Genomic DNA, 12,850 nt, shown 5'->3' with positions numbered 1-12,850 from the left:
CTCTTCACAATGTATAGGCCTTTAATTTCAAAGTGATATGTTTGCTTTAATATTTTCATTTTACAATGAAAGTATACCAATAATTGGACATAAAATATCTCATCTCAATCACCTGTTTTCTTATTGCCTACAACAAATCACTGTGGAAGTTTTGGCCCAAAAGCATTGCCTTTAAATTAATTCATTTAAAACATTTTCCATCTTAATTTTCAGAAACAATAGCTTAGCAGCAATTTGATTTGCACATGTTTTCTAGTCTAAATAATTTAGAGTATGATCATGGCACAATGAGTATGATAACTAGCAATATATTTTAAAAATTCAAAGAGCTACTTGATTGATCAGTGATAACTATTTTACAATGAAAGCAAAATAGTTTGCTGTTTTGTTTTTAAAATAATTTAAAATATGGCATATAGAAGTACTTACCAGAAATATAAAGAATGAAAAAAAAAATGAACCAGAAAGTCCTTTACTGGGACACAATACTGTAAGAAGCATAGTTTGGAGAGTTACCTGGGCCTGAATATTGTGGCTCTTCCATTTCCTCGCTGTTTGACAAGGGACATTATTTAATTTCTCATCCTTAATTTTATTATCTGCAAAATGGCTATAAAAATATTTACTTTAAATATTTGTGAGGTGTACTAAATGAGGTAGCTCAGATTCCTGATATTTGATCTAACATAAAGGGGTAGGCAAAAGTAGGCTTACAGTTGTATGTGAAAGACAGTTTATTCCTATTATTTATTAATCACTGTATTATTTTTCATATGAACAACTCTAAACCTACTTTTGCCCACCCCTATAGAATAAATGTTGAAAAAGCCTAAGTGTCCAACATGACTAGGAGATTCTAGGAGGCTGATAGCTGTAGAAAAGCAGGGAGAAAACTTGTGAACCAGCTGATAATATCATGGGGGGATCATGTTGGTGTCACTTATGTGTTGAGTTCTCTATCCTGCTCTCTGAGGGTTTTCTTCCATGCGGTGATGGTAAAAGGTTGGATAGCACAGGTATGTGGAATCATGCTTTCCCCCTGCTCTTGTAACTACATCATGAGAAGTAATGTGTTACTATATCCAGAATGTTCTAGAACATGTCTGCTTTCCCTTTCCTTTTATTTCTTTAACCAGGAAAGTCCTTCCATGTACGATGTTTCTTTTTCCCTTTATTTGAACAACTAGTATTTCTTCCATTCCTCCTCCAATGAAGTGACAATGCCAGGTATTACTTCAACTCTGATTACTCTTTAACCATTTGCCTATAACTTTACCTTTAAATTACACTAACATGAGGAGGAGAACCAATAACCAGGGCTCACAGGAATGCTGATTATAAGGGTTAGTCTTCACTGGACCCTCTGATATATTTGGTTTATGGCTACTTGGCTTTTTACTTTGACCTTATGGCTACCTGAATGTAAACACACTATTTCCTTTGACTCAGCATACCTTAATCTTCATTTCTCAAATGGAACAAGATATATTCGTTTAAATCTACCAACTTTAGAAAATATGTTTTCTACTAACATAATATCTGAAAGTTTTCCAAATATAATATGCATATAATATTTGGAAGTTTTCCCTAGTATAACATAATATCTTTTAAAATCACTAACTAAAAACTCTACTTACCTAACACTAATTTTAATATACTTTCTTCCTTTACCATATTAAATTTACCTTCTGATCATCACTCACCTATTCTTTCTATCTTTTAATATTTTTAGGCCCCTGTGAAAAACATCTAACTCTATTTCCCACTACTTTCTTTCTTATTGAGAATACCCATCAGGACATAGCAACCATAGCAATGGAGGGAGGATAATTTACTTAAGTTGCAAAACACAATTCCAATATTGTACTTTATTAAGAAACAAATGGTTAGAAAACATCTTTTATACACTGCACATTGTGCTTGGTATTAGTAAGATAAACATGAAAATGTCATGATCCCTCTTTTTAAGGAATTCACAGTTACCTGAAAAAGATGGACAGGTAAATAGGTATGGCAAGTTATGGGGCTTTCTAAAAGTGCTTGGGGAATTTAAATGGAAAGCAACAAATTCTACCCAGAGGCAAAGAACTTGGAATAATTCAAATGGAGAGGGTGTTATCTGATCTGGGTGGTCCTGGCTAGACTGAAAGGAAAGGATGTGTCTCTTAAGATACTCAGAATAACCCCACTTGTAGGTGCAACTGAGACACAATTTAAGTAATTTTGCCAAGGTTCAAGTGTAGCCCCTTAGCAAAGTTGCTTAAACTTAAATTGTATCTCAGTTATATGTAAATATGACTGGGGGATAAAGGTGTTTCTACCAATGATCGGAATGTTCAGTAATGTAATGAAGAGAGCAATCAGCTGGGAAATAGCCTATTGCTATATCAGTGAACTGAAGAGGGGAAAATACAAAACAAACAAAACAAAACAAAGCAAAGCAAAACCACAACAAAAAAAAACAGGCAGCCTTCAATGTCTACATGAAATAATTATGATTAGAGGTTTCTTCACCTTTGGGTGCCGGGTGCATTGCTGGGAGCTGAGGACGACAGCCAGTGGTGATGCCAGTCAATGACAGCTACCACATGCCTGATATCAGCATCTGCTTCGTGTTAGCGTTCCAAGCACCTTCACTTTCCAGCAGTTCACTCTTTGCCCAAGGTTTTGTGGCGTTGTCTACTGCTGGGTGCTAGCTACTGACCGTCTATTCTTCTGGACACGACTGTCCTTTGGATAATTTTCATCAACCCACTTATCTAATGGAGGGGATATAGCTCTTGTTAGAGGCAGCAATTCAAAGAATCTAGCATGCCCAACTTTAGAATCTCTACCTGGCTAAAGTTCCAGCTACCTTCCAAATGTCAGAGTTAATCATGCCCACATTTCCAACCCTGTCATCACTTGAAGTATGTCATGCCTCTAGGCTCAAGTAGCTTCTGACTCCAGTTGACAATTCCCTTTTGTCACCCTCCATTGCACCATTAAGATCAATAAGCAGACACTTAATTCATATCTATAAACAAAAAACTCTACCAATGCAAATTAAAAATTCCACCTCAGTCTCTGTGACCCTAAAAAATAAAGAATATGTCCCTAGAGGAATTTAACAATTTAAGGATCTACCCAAAAAGCAAAAATTGTTTATAACTTTGAAAGCTGGAATTTTTTAAACATGTAGTAAAAATAATAATATCTAGTAGTCTTGGATGCCACATAACCATATTATATTTTGAAGAAAGAGATTTGTGTTTAAGTTTCTAATAAATCAAACATTCTTTTTCTTTCAGTTCCTGAAGTCTATTGACACACACATGATTTTCTTACAAAATTGCTCCTTTTCTTTAGAAAGACTTTTTAAAAACATCTCAAGGTAGAATAATTAGTGCAATAGTATTAAAGGTTAACTAAACATTTATATCTATAAAGAGTAAATCTTATAAGGAGTTATTCAAGATTTTTTCATTGTTTATATACCTAGAAATCAGTAGCTTTGATAAAACAGCTGGTTATTATACAATTTACAATTTTCCAGGGCAAAGATGGATCATAATGTTTCTTTAAATGACAGATAATCTGATAAATGATTATGAATACTCCAAGGACACTGTATTATTAAAAACATTTTCCAACTTATTTTTGACATTTAAAATTACTGTGAAAATCTAGGAGTATTTTAATCATCCAATAAATGCTCCAGGTATTTTGAAATATATCTTGCTACGTATTCTGGTTTAAAATATTTTACAGGATATTTTCCCTTATTCATTATATAATGCTACAGGCAAGCAAAAACTTTTTCATCTTTCCACTTTTTTAATAAGTCAAATATGGGCCAGGTGCTCATGTAGACCAGATGGCCTGTGTTGGTGTGGTTGAAGAACTCCAGAACAACAGCTATGTTATAAAATCTCCCTTCCTCTCATCTCCTATTCTCTATTAGCTTGTAATTGCTCGAGTTCCTCAATCTGTAAGATTCTCTTTATGAACTTTCTCAATGAAACTTTCCCAAATACCCCATTCATGCAAACTCCTCTCTCCTATTTTCCCCATGCAATAAGTGCCACTTTTCCATCATATGTTTCATTGGATACTGTAAATATATTTATAAATTACCTCAGGCCAAAAGCTGGGATGACTACACAACCACCCTCCAGTCATTCAACACATTCCTTACAGAGAAATGCGTTGAACAATAGGAAAAGTCCTCTAACTGTTTTTCCATTGTGAAACTGCTCTGAATTACAGAAATCGAGAGATTGTTTCATGTCTAAATCTCAGTGCTTGATGGTTAGAAATGTAGCCACACATATTCACATATATCCTCAGTGTCCCCTGTATCCTGCTATATTCTCTGAGCTAGGATGGTAAAATCCATTCAAACAGCTGTTTCCATAGCTCAAGCCCTAAGGAGCAAAAATTAGATCAAAGAATTGCTCTCATTCAAGCTCATCACATTTAGCCCCCTGCGATTCAGCAAACTTAACATTTAAGTATTTTTTACTACTATATGACTCCAGCAGCTTCTGTGCCAGGTCCAAGACCTAGGGGCCCACACGTTCACTGGTTTTATCTACAGAAACCCTACCAATTTATTAAGGTGAAGAACCAGGAAAAATCACCTTGTGTCTCTGGTAAAGGGGAGGCAAAAATAACCCTTTTGAATCATATCCAGACTGTTCTCCACAACAAAGGCCTGCTGTCCAAGGGAAAAACCTATAACAGAGCCTTTTCCAATCTGGGGAAAGGGCAATTAGCCAACTCAAGCACTGTCTCATTTTCATGTCTCACCTAACTGGGATGAAAACGCTGAGAAACACTTCTGAAGGTCACAGCCCAGGTTTTCACACCCACTCAAACAGTGAGATTCAATCATAAGATTATAGACTGCTTCCCTTTCTCCACACTTCACCCCAACGTAACAGGACTCCTATAATAACAGAGGACTATATTTGAAATAGCTAAGACACAATCTATTTAATATTTAGTTCTTAGAGGACCCAAAGATAACAGGGAAAAACAAGGATACTGGAGTACTGTGAAGCTATAGTACCTACAACTACAGCCAACATTAAAGACACCTAAATAAATTGTGAGCCAGAATCACACAAAATCTCACATAGTACATGTTTGTCTTAATTCCCATTACCTGAGAAATCATGTCTGACTAGCAACAAAAAAATTACAAATTTTTGTATTATAAAAGGTATAAAAAGAAGCACAGTTGAAGAGACAAATAAAGCAACAGAAGCTGACTCATACATGACATCAATTTTGGAATTATCATATAGGGAATTTAAAATAACTATGATTAATACATTAAAATCTCTAATGCAAAAGGTAGACAACATGAAAGGACAGATGGATAATGTAAGCAGAGAGGATAAGACTTTAATAAAAAGCACAATGAAAGGTTAAAATCAGAAAATACAATAAAAAATAAAAAAAAATTTCATTTGATGGGCACATCAGTAGATTGGACATGGCTGAAGAAAGAAGCTTAAAGAATATCAATATAGACTTCCCAAAATGAGGAGAGAGAATTTTTAAAAATAAATAAATGAAGAAACAGAACAAGTTTTTGATGTAATACTATCTGATAATTTTCTAAAATTAATGCCAAACACCTAAACAAGGTCAATGAAACTCACAGAACACTGGGAAGAGTGAATAACAAAAACTGTACACCAAAACACGTCATATTCTAACTTCACAAAACCAAAGACAAAGAGAAAGTCTTGAAAAAAACAGAAGAAACAAAACCACATTACTTACAGAGTTACAAGGACCATAATTACTACATCAGACCTTTTATCATGTTTGCAAGCAAGAAGGTGGTATAGTACAATGTTTAAAGTGTTGACAAAAATAATGCACCAACCCAGAATTCTATATCCCATGAAAGTATTCTTCAAAAGTGAAAGAAAAGTAAAGACATTCTTAGCAAACAAAACTGAGGCAATTTGTCTTCAGTAAATTTGCCTACAATAAAGGTTAAAAGATATTTTTCAGATCTTGGGCACTGTAAATAATGCTGCAGTGAACATAGGGGTGCATACATTTTTCCAAATTAGTGTTTTTTATTTATTCAGATAAATACCCAGAAGTGGACTGCTGGGTCATATGGTAATTCCATTTTTAATTTTTGGAGATGATGCCATACTGTTTTTCATAGTTGCTGCATCAATTTATAATCCCACCAACAGTGCACTAGCTTCCCTTTTTCTCCACATCCTCACCAACATTTGTTGTTTGTTGATTTATTGATGATAGCTATTTCAACAAATGAGAGATGATATCTCATTGTGGTTTTAATTTGCATTTCCCTGATGGATAGGGATGTTGAGCATCTTTTCATATGTCTATGGACCATCTGTATGTCCTCTTTGGAGAAGTCTCTTCAGGTCTTCTGCCCATCTTTTAATCTAATTGTTTGCTCTTTCTCTCCCTCACCTTTTTTAGAGTTAAGTTGTATTAGTTTCTTATACAAAGAACAAATTGGTGGTTACTAGATGGGAGGGGGTTTGGAGGTGGGGTTGAAAACAATGGAAGAGATTAAGAAATACAAATTGCCAGTTATACAGTTACAGAGATGTAAAATACAGCATAGGGAATATAGTTAGCAATATTGTAATAACTGTGTATGGTATCAGATGGGTACTAGACTTACTGGGGTGATCACTTTGTAAAGTATATAAATATCTGATCATTATGTTGTATACCTGAAACTAATATGATATTGTATGTCAACTGTGATTTTAAAATAAATTTAAAAATACATTTTTTGGACAGTAGGAAAATGTCATTGATCAGAACCTCTGATCTACATTTTTAAAAAAGTGTCAGAGATGGACACAATAAGGTAAAATAAATATTTTATATGTATTTTTTTCTGAGAGAAAGAGAAGGGAAGGGAGGGAGAACAAGAGGGAGAGAAACATCAATGCGAGAGAAAAAACATTGATTGGTTGCCTCTCATTTGTATTATTCTTAATTGATCTGATAGATAAGTGCCCAAAGTAATAACAGTAACAACACACTGGCTGATTATAGCATATGGCTAGGTGAAGTGAATGGCAATAATATTATAAAGGATAGAAAGGAGAAATTGGAAATGCTAGGTTAGAAAATACTTGCACTGTCAGTGAAGCAGACAGAGTGTTATTTTAAAGTAGATCAGTTGCAAATGGATACTACCAGCTCTAAAACACTCTTTAAAAAAGTAAAATAACTCTAATTACTAAAAAGGAAGAGAGGACAGAAAATGAAATTATATAAAATGCTCAGTTAAAACTAGTTAAGGCAAGTGACTGGTAACATAAAAAAGAAACAAAGAACAAATTCAAGAAATATAATACTGGCACAAGTATTGTTGACATTAATCCAACTGTAACAATTTAAATGTGAATGGTCTAAATACATCAATTAAAAGTCAGAGATTGACAGAGTGGATTAAAAAAACAAATCTGCAACTATGTCTATTTTTTAAAAAAGAAACTATTTTAAATACAGAGACAGAGAGGTCTCCACTATTATGATTAGAGATTTCTACACTCTTCTTTCATTTATGGACAGACCCTGTACAAAATGAGTAAAAAAATAGTTCAACTAGTAGGGTGTAACAAAGCTAGGCATAGTCTTACCATATAGTCCAGTACTTGCGATCCTAGGTATGTAGTCAAGGAAGTTAAAAAAATTATGTCCACATAAAACCTGCACATGTATATTTGTATCAGCTTTATTCATATTGCCAAGAGTAGAAGCTACCAAGATATTTTTCAATAGGTGAACAGATGAACAAACTATGAAATAGCCATAAAATGGAATACTATTCCATGAAAAAAAGAAATGAGCTTTCAAGCCACAAAAAGATATGGAAAAAGCTTAAATTCATTCTAAGTAAAAGAAACCAGTCTGAAAAGGCTTTATACTTTCTGACTCCAATTATATGACATTGTGAAAAAGGTAAAACAAATAGAGGTAGTAAAAAAAAAAATCAGTGGTTGTCCTGCATTCAGTGGAGAAGGATGAATAGGAAACACCGGGGATTTTTAAGACAATGAAACAGTTCTGTCTGATACTGTAATAATGAACGCATGCCATTAGGCATTTGTCAAAACCCAGGGAACTTTATAGCCCAGAGGATGAATGCCAGTTTGTGCTGTAACAGGACATAGCTGAGCAGTAGCCATTCTTAGGCAGGAGCTGACCAGTAGCTGTTCCCAGATAACAGCCTTTCCCAGATAAGAAGTTATCTCAAGGTCATACACTAACCTTTGCTTTCTGCTTCTGTATGCTTGCTTTTAGCAGTTGTTTCCCCCTGCCTCCTTTTTGTCTTGTAACAAGAATATAAGCAAACTCCAGCTTAAGCTTAGTGCCCAGAATTTGGAATTTATCTCCTCTGGGTCCGCATGCACGAATAAACCCCACTTTGCAAACTCCAAGGCCGTCTGAGTCATCTTTTCCGTTAACATTTTGGTTCCCTGATCGGGAAACAACTCACATGAGCAGGCTGTTGCCTCCAGTGAAGGCGGCCTTGGGGCAGCTGGTGGGGCCCAGGAGTGATAAGGAGGCACGTGCACACCCCAGTAATTTTGGGTCCTGAACATCCCAGGCTCCGCAAGCTCAGCCCCCGGACCATTCTTTGACCCGGGCTGGTGGGGTGCGAACTGGTGGAATCTGGGAAGGCACCAATTTGGTAAGTGCCCTGGGGACCAGGAGCTCGAGATCAGGCCCACCCTTTGTGGTGGAAGGAGGGACTGATCACCCCTCAGTACAGAAGGCCCAGGCAGGGTTCCCACAGTTCAGGCGGGTGGGAATGTAATAAACTCAGTATGTTTGTGTGAATGACTGTGTTTGTTGCTCCACAGGTGGAAGCCTACGGAGCATGAGTGAGCCCTAACCTGAGGTTCCTCGGTCTGTCATACGGCACAATGGCTGGGAGTTTAACCCAAATTCTACATGGGCAGCCTTAGCTAAGACGGAACCTAAGTACCCCAAGAGGGGAGAGGCCAGGTGGGTGACATGAGAATCCCTTCCCTTGTCTGTCAGTGCCAATTGGGAGAATTCATCATGGGCGGGGGGGAGTCTCTGCCATGAGACCAGATTTGAAAGAGCAAGTCTCTGCCCTTGGTGGTGTTTCTGATTAGAAACCCTCTGTACTTGAAGACCTGTTTAAGGTCACCTGTAAGACTGAGGAAAGGTTGCTGTAACTGGTTGGGGAGAATGCCTTTGCCTCCAGTCCACTCGGGACCCAGGGAGGATCATTGGGGGCTGATGAGTGCTTCAGCCAGAGGCAAAGCAGCATGTCTCTGCCAAGAGACAGGTCCTAAAGGAGCATGTCTCTGAGAGGTACCAATGGACTCATTGGTGCAAGAGAATGCTTCTACCTGTGTATTGTTCTGGAACTTTGTGTTTTGAATTTTGCACTGTATCTGCTCACTAATAGTGGTTTTGTTAACCAAGACTTTGACTGGAATGTCACACCTGAAGGAAGCATGTCTGGGTTCTGGTCGTCACCAGAAAGCCCTGAGGAAGTGGGGTTGACTTGTGAAGCTAGTGTAAGCCCATGAAAAAAGCCTGGTACTTTGGTTGGTCGTGCAGTTCATGGCAAGGAACAAAGGTTGGAACAAAGGTTGCTTTCATGAAAGATGGCCAAAAAGGAACCTGTGGGCACAATGGAAGCCTCAAGGATTTGAATGAAACAACTGGTACAGGTGAAGCCAGATGGCGGATGTGTGGCTCTGCTTCTGTGCTCTGAGGGGCATACTGAGAAGTCAATCTAAAGGTTCCCTGTGTGAGTTCCAGCAAAGCAGACTTAAAGATCATAAGTGATCCAGCCTGCTGTTGGTGTGTTTATGCAAACGAACAGTCAAAATGAAAAGTGGGACTCAAAGTAGTCCCTTTAATAACAGTGAGGGTGATCTTAAGGAGAAAAATTATGGTTCAAGGAAAATCACAGTGCTCAGTATTGGACATCAGAATGATGCAGCTAACTGTCTTGAAAATTTCTTTTCATTTGAAAGTTAAAACTGGTTTTGTAATATCATCAAAGATGTACAATTTACAGGTATGGAGGACCTGTCAAATTGCAATTGCTGAATGTAATTGCAGGAAAGACATTGCAACTGAACGTCTTCCCAAAATACAGTCCCACAGGCACAGAGACTGGTTTGGGGACTATTGTGTGAATTAACCTGTGTGTTCTTCTGTTTTCATAGGACGTATGCCTATGACTTCATTACCTGAGTGATTGGTTGAAATATAGGCCTCACTTAAGGAGCCCATTTTTCATCATCGCCCCCTGAAACTCAACGGTTTGGCTGAACTAAGTGGTTGGGTTGGTGAGCAGTTCGGGTGATCTGTGAGCTTCACTGTAGAAGTGATTTTCCCTTTTCTGTCTTGATGACTTGAACAGGAAGGGTTCAGATATCTGAAAGGAGGGAAATCCTAATATATTCCCCTCAGCCCGAGTGAAGTATAATGGACCACAAGAGTCTTGGATAGGTGTAGCATGCCTTGTACACCTTCCTCCAGATAAGCCATTCTTTACTTAAGTTCCTGCCTTTGTCATTTAGTGGTTACCATTTAATTGGCCCTTCCAACTCTTTCCAAATCTGTCATCTCCAGAATATGACCAGGATGTCAACGGTCCAGCAATGCCAGTCTTTGGACACCAAGCCTGCGACTTTCTGGTGACAACCAACTGGCCAGGATTCTATAAGGTCATTCCCCTTACAGGAAGAACTCCCTCTGTGCTGCATCCCCCCCTTCAGGGCACCCCAGACCCAAGGGTAGGTAGGACGATGTCCGTGTCCAGCCGGAAGTAGTTACAAGAAGATGAGACCTTCATCCATTGTCCTTTAAAAGAATTTAAAGTGGGTGTATATCTGAAATGAGAGATTGTTACAGGGTGCAGCCAAGAGGGGGGACCCCAAATGGGCATTTAAAATGGGGACCAGAACTCAAGGCATCCAGGAGATTTTAAGATGTCTTCACCCCTTCCCCAACAGGTGTGAGTTGGGGGAAGGGACACACAGAGCAGGAATGTGCAGAGCTGTTTTGTACAGCAACAGCTTTACAGCTAATCCATGGCATAGTCATTTGACATACCTATAGCCTTTGGCTGGTCACTTAGATATGCTGAATGGCTGTGGCAATGCTCTGGGCCAGGGAGATAAAAAAAGACTCCCCCCGCCCAAGATGTGACTAGGAGGCAGGTCCGCCGAGTTACAGCATCTGTGTGGGAGTTCGGAAAAGATTGGCTCCATGACATGGGGCCACACCTGCCCAGACCCATGATGGCAGCCGGATGGGAGCGGATACCGGCCCATCCAGGATCTGCGGGTTGTCAACGAAGCAGCCATCACCCTTCACCCGGTCATCCCAAACCTGTGCACCCTCCTGAGCCAGCTTCCCCCAACAGCAATGTGGTTTACCTGCCTTGATCTGAAGAATGCCTTTTCCGGCATTCCTGTGGCACCTTCCAGCCAACCCATTTTTGCCTTTGAATGGAAAGATCCGCACACAGCGGTCAAGACTCAGTTGACCTGGACTAGACTGCCCCAGGGGTTTAAGAACTCCCCAACCTTATTTGGGGAAGCCCTAGCAGGGGACCTGAAGCCCCTCGCTGAGGGAGGCCAGACCTGATGATTCTGTAGTACATGGACAACCTCCTCCTGGAGGCCCCATCCCAAGAATGGTGCTGGGAGGGAACGCATACACTGCTGAAGCTCCTGGCTGAATTATTTTACTGAAGTCAAGCCTAGCTGAGGGTTAAAATACCTCCTGGTAATTGTGTGCACCATCTCTAGATGGGTTGAGGCATTCCCCACCCAAGAATGGTGGAGAACAGCCGAGAACAGCCGAGAAGTCACCCGAGCCCTCCTGAGAGAGGTCATCCCAAGGATGACTCTAACCACTGGAAGTGACAACCTTCGTCTCACAAGTAATCTAATCCAGCCTTCGTCTCACAAGTAATCTAAGGAACAGCCAAACTTCTGAACATCATGTGGAAGCTGCACACCGCCTATTGACCCCAGAGCTCTGGGAAAGTAGAGCGGATGCACCGGACTCTTTCAAAGAAACCTTAGCTAAATTTCACCAGGAAACCAAACTGCCCTGGACAGACTTGTGCTGCTAGCTTTGCTTAGGTTACAGAAATCACCCCTTGGATCTACTACAGCCGGGCCAAAGCAGCAGCAGATCCTGAGGACCCAAAGACCAAGCCTGCACCCAGACTACCCACACTGAGGCTCTGGAGGACACCAACCAGTGGAGAACACACTAGGGGATGAACTCTTGCTCCATAGGGTTCCTGACTATAATCAACATCTTCACAGGAGTATTGGGAATTGGACTAGTGACTGTGACCCCGGCAGAATGGAGTCCCGGGGAGCAAGTCACCCTGGGAATAGTTTATCTCTGTTTAGTCTCTGTAATTGGATATATTGCATGCTTTGTTTGACAAATGTGGGGTCTATCTCAGCCTCAGTCTGTAAATGTAGTGCCCCTGTGCAAGGGTTAGGCTCGGTGGTGGAGTGATGACCTACCCCCTTCTGTAGCTTTCCGTAGCCGTAGCTTTCACCTCCTCCACCTCCATGCCATCAGGTTGCATTCAGCCACAGCCCCAATTTCTCTGTACTTGGGGAGGGAAATTATACCAGACTGGAATAATGGAAGGAACTGTAGGATACTAGTCCCAAAAGTGTCAGGGATATGGATACCCTGGCCAACAAGTATGTTGGAACTATTACCGCCAGCTGAGTACAATTAGCCAGACAGAGTTTGAACAGGCTAAGAAAGAGTCTGCAAGAGAAATAGCAAACCAGTTGGCCCAAGAAGCAGTCAT

The 12,850-nt window shown here is 39.6% G+C and overlaps 1 pseudogene; it reads right to left on the bottom strand.

The window, feature by feature from the left end:
* The window catches only part of LOC123818058, a 40,542-nt pseudogene extending 27,941 nt beyond the window's left edge, over window positions 1–12,601 (bottom strand).
* Window positions 12,602–12,850: the final 249 nt, after the last annotated feature.

Source organism: Phyllostomus hastatus, unplaced genomic scaffold (assembly GCF_019186645.2).
Source record: "Phyllostomus hastatus isolate PE091 unplaced genomic scaffold, TTU_PhHast_1.1 phas_contig_254, whole genome shotgun sequence".
In the NCBI taxonomy this organism is placed as follows: domain Eukaryota; kingdom Metazoa; phylum Chordata; class Mammalia; order Chiroptera; family Phyllostomidae; genus Phyllostomus; species Phyllostomus hastatus.
The sequence above is the reverse complement of the archived record's forward strand: the minus strand, read 5'-3'. Positions and strand labels throughout refer to the sequence as shown.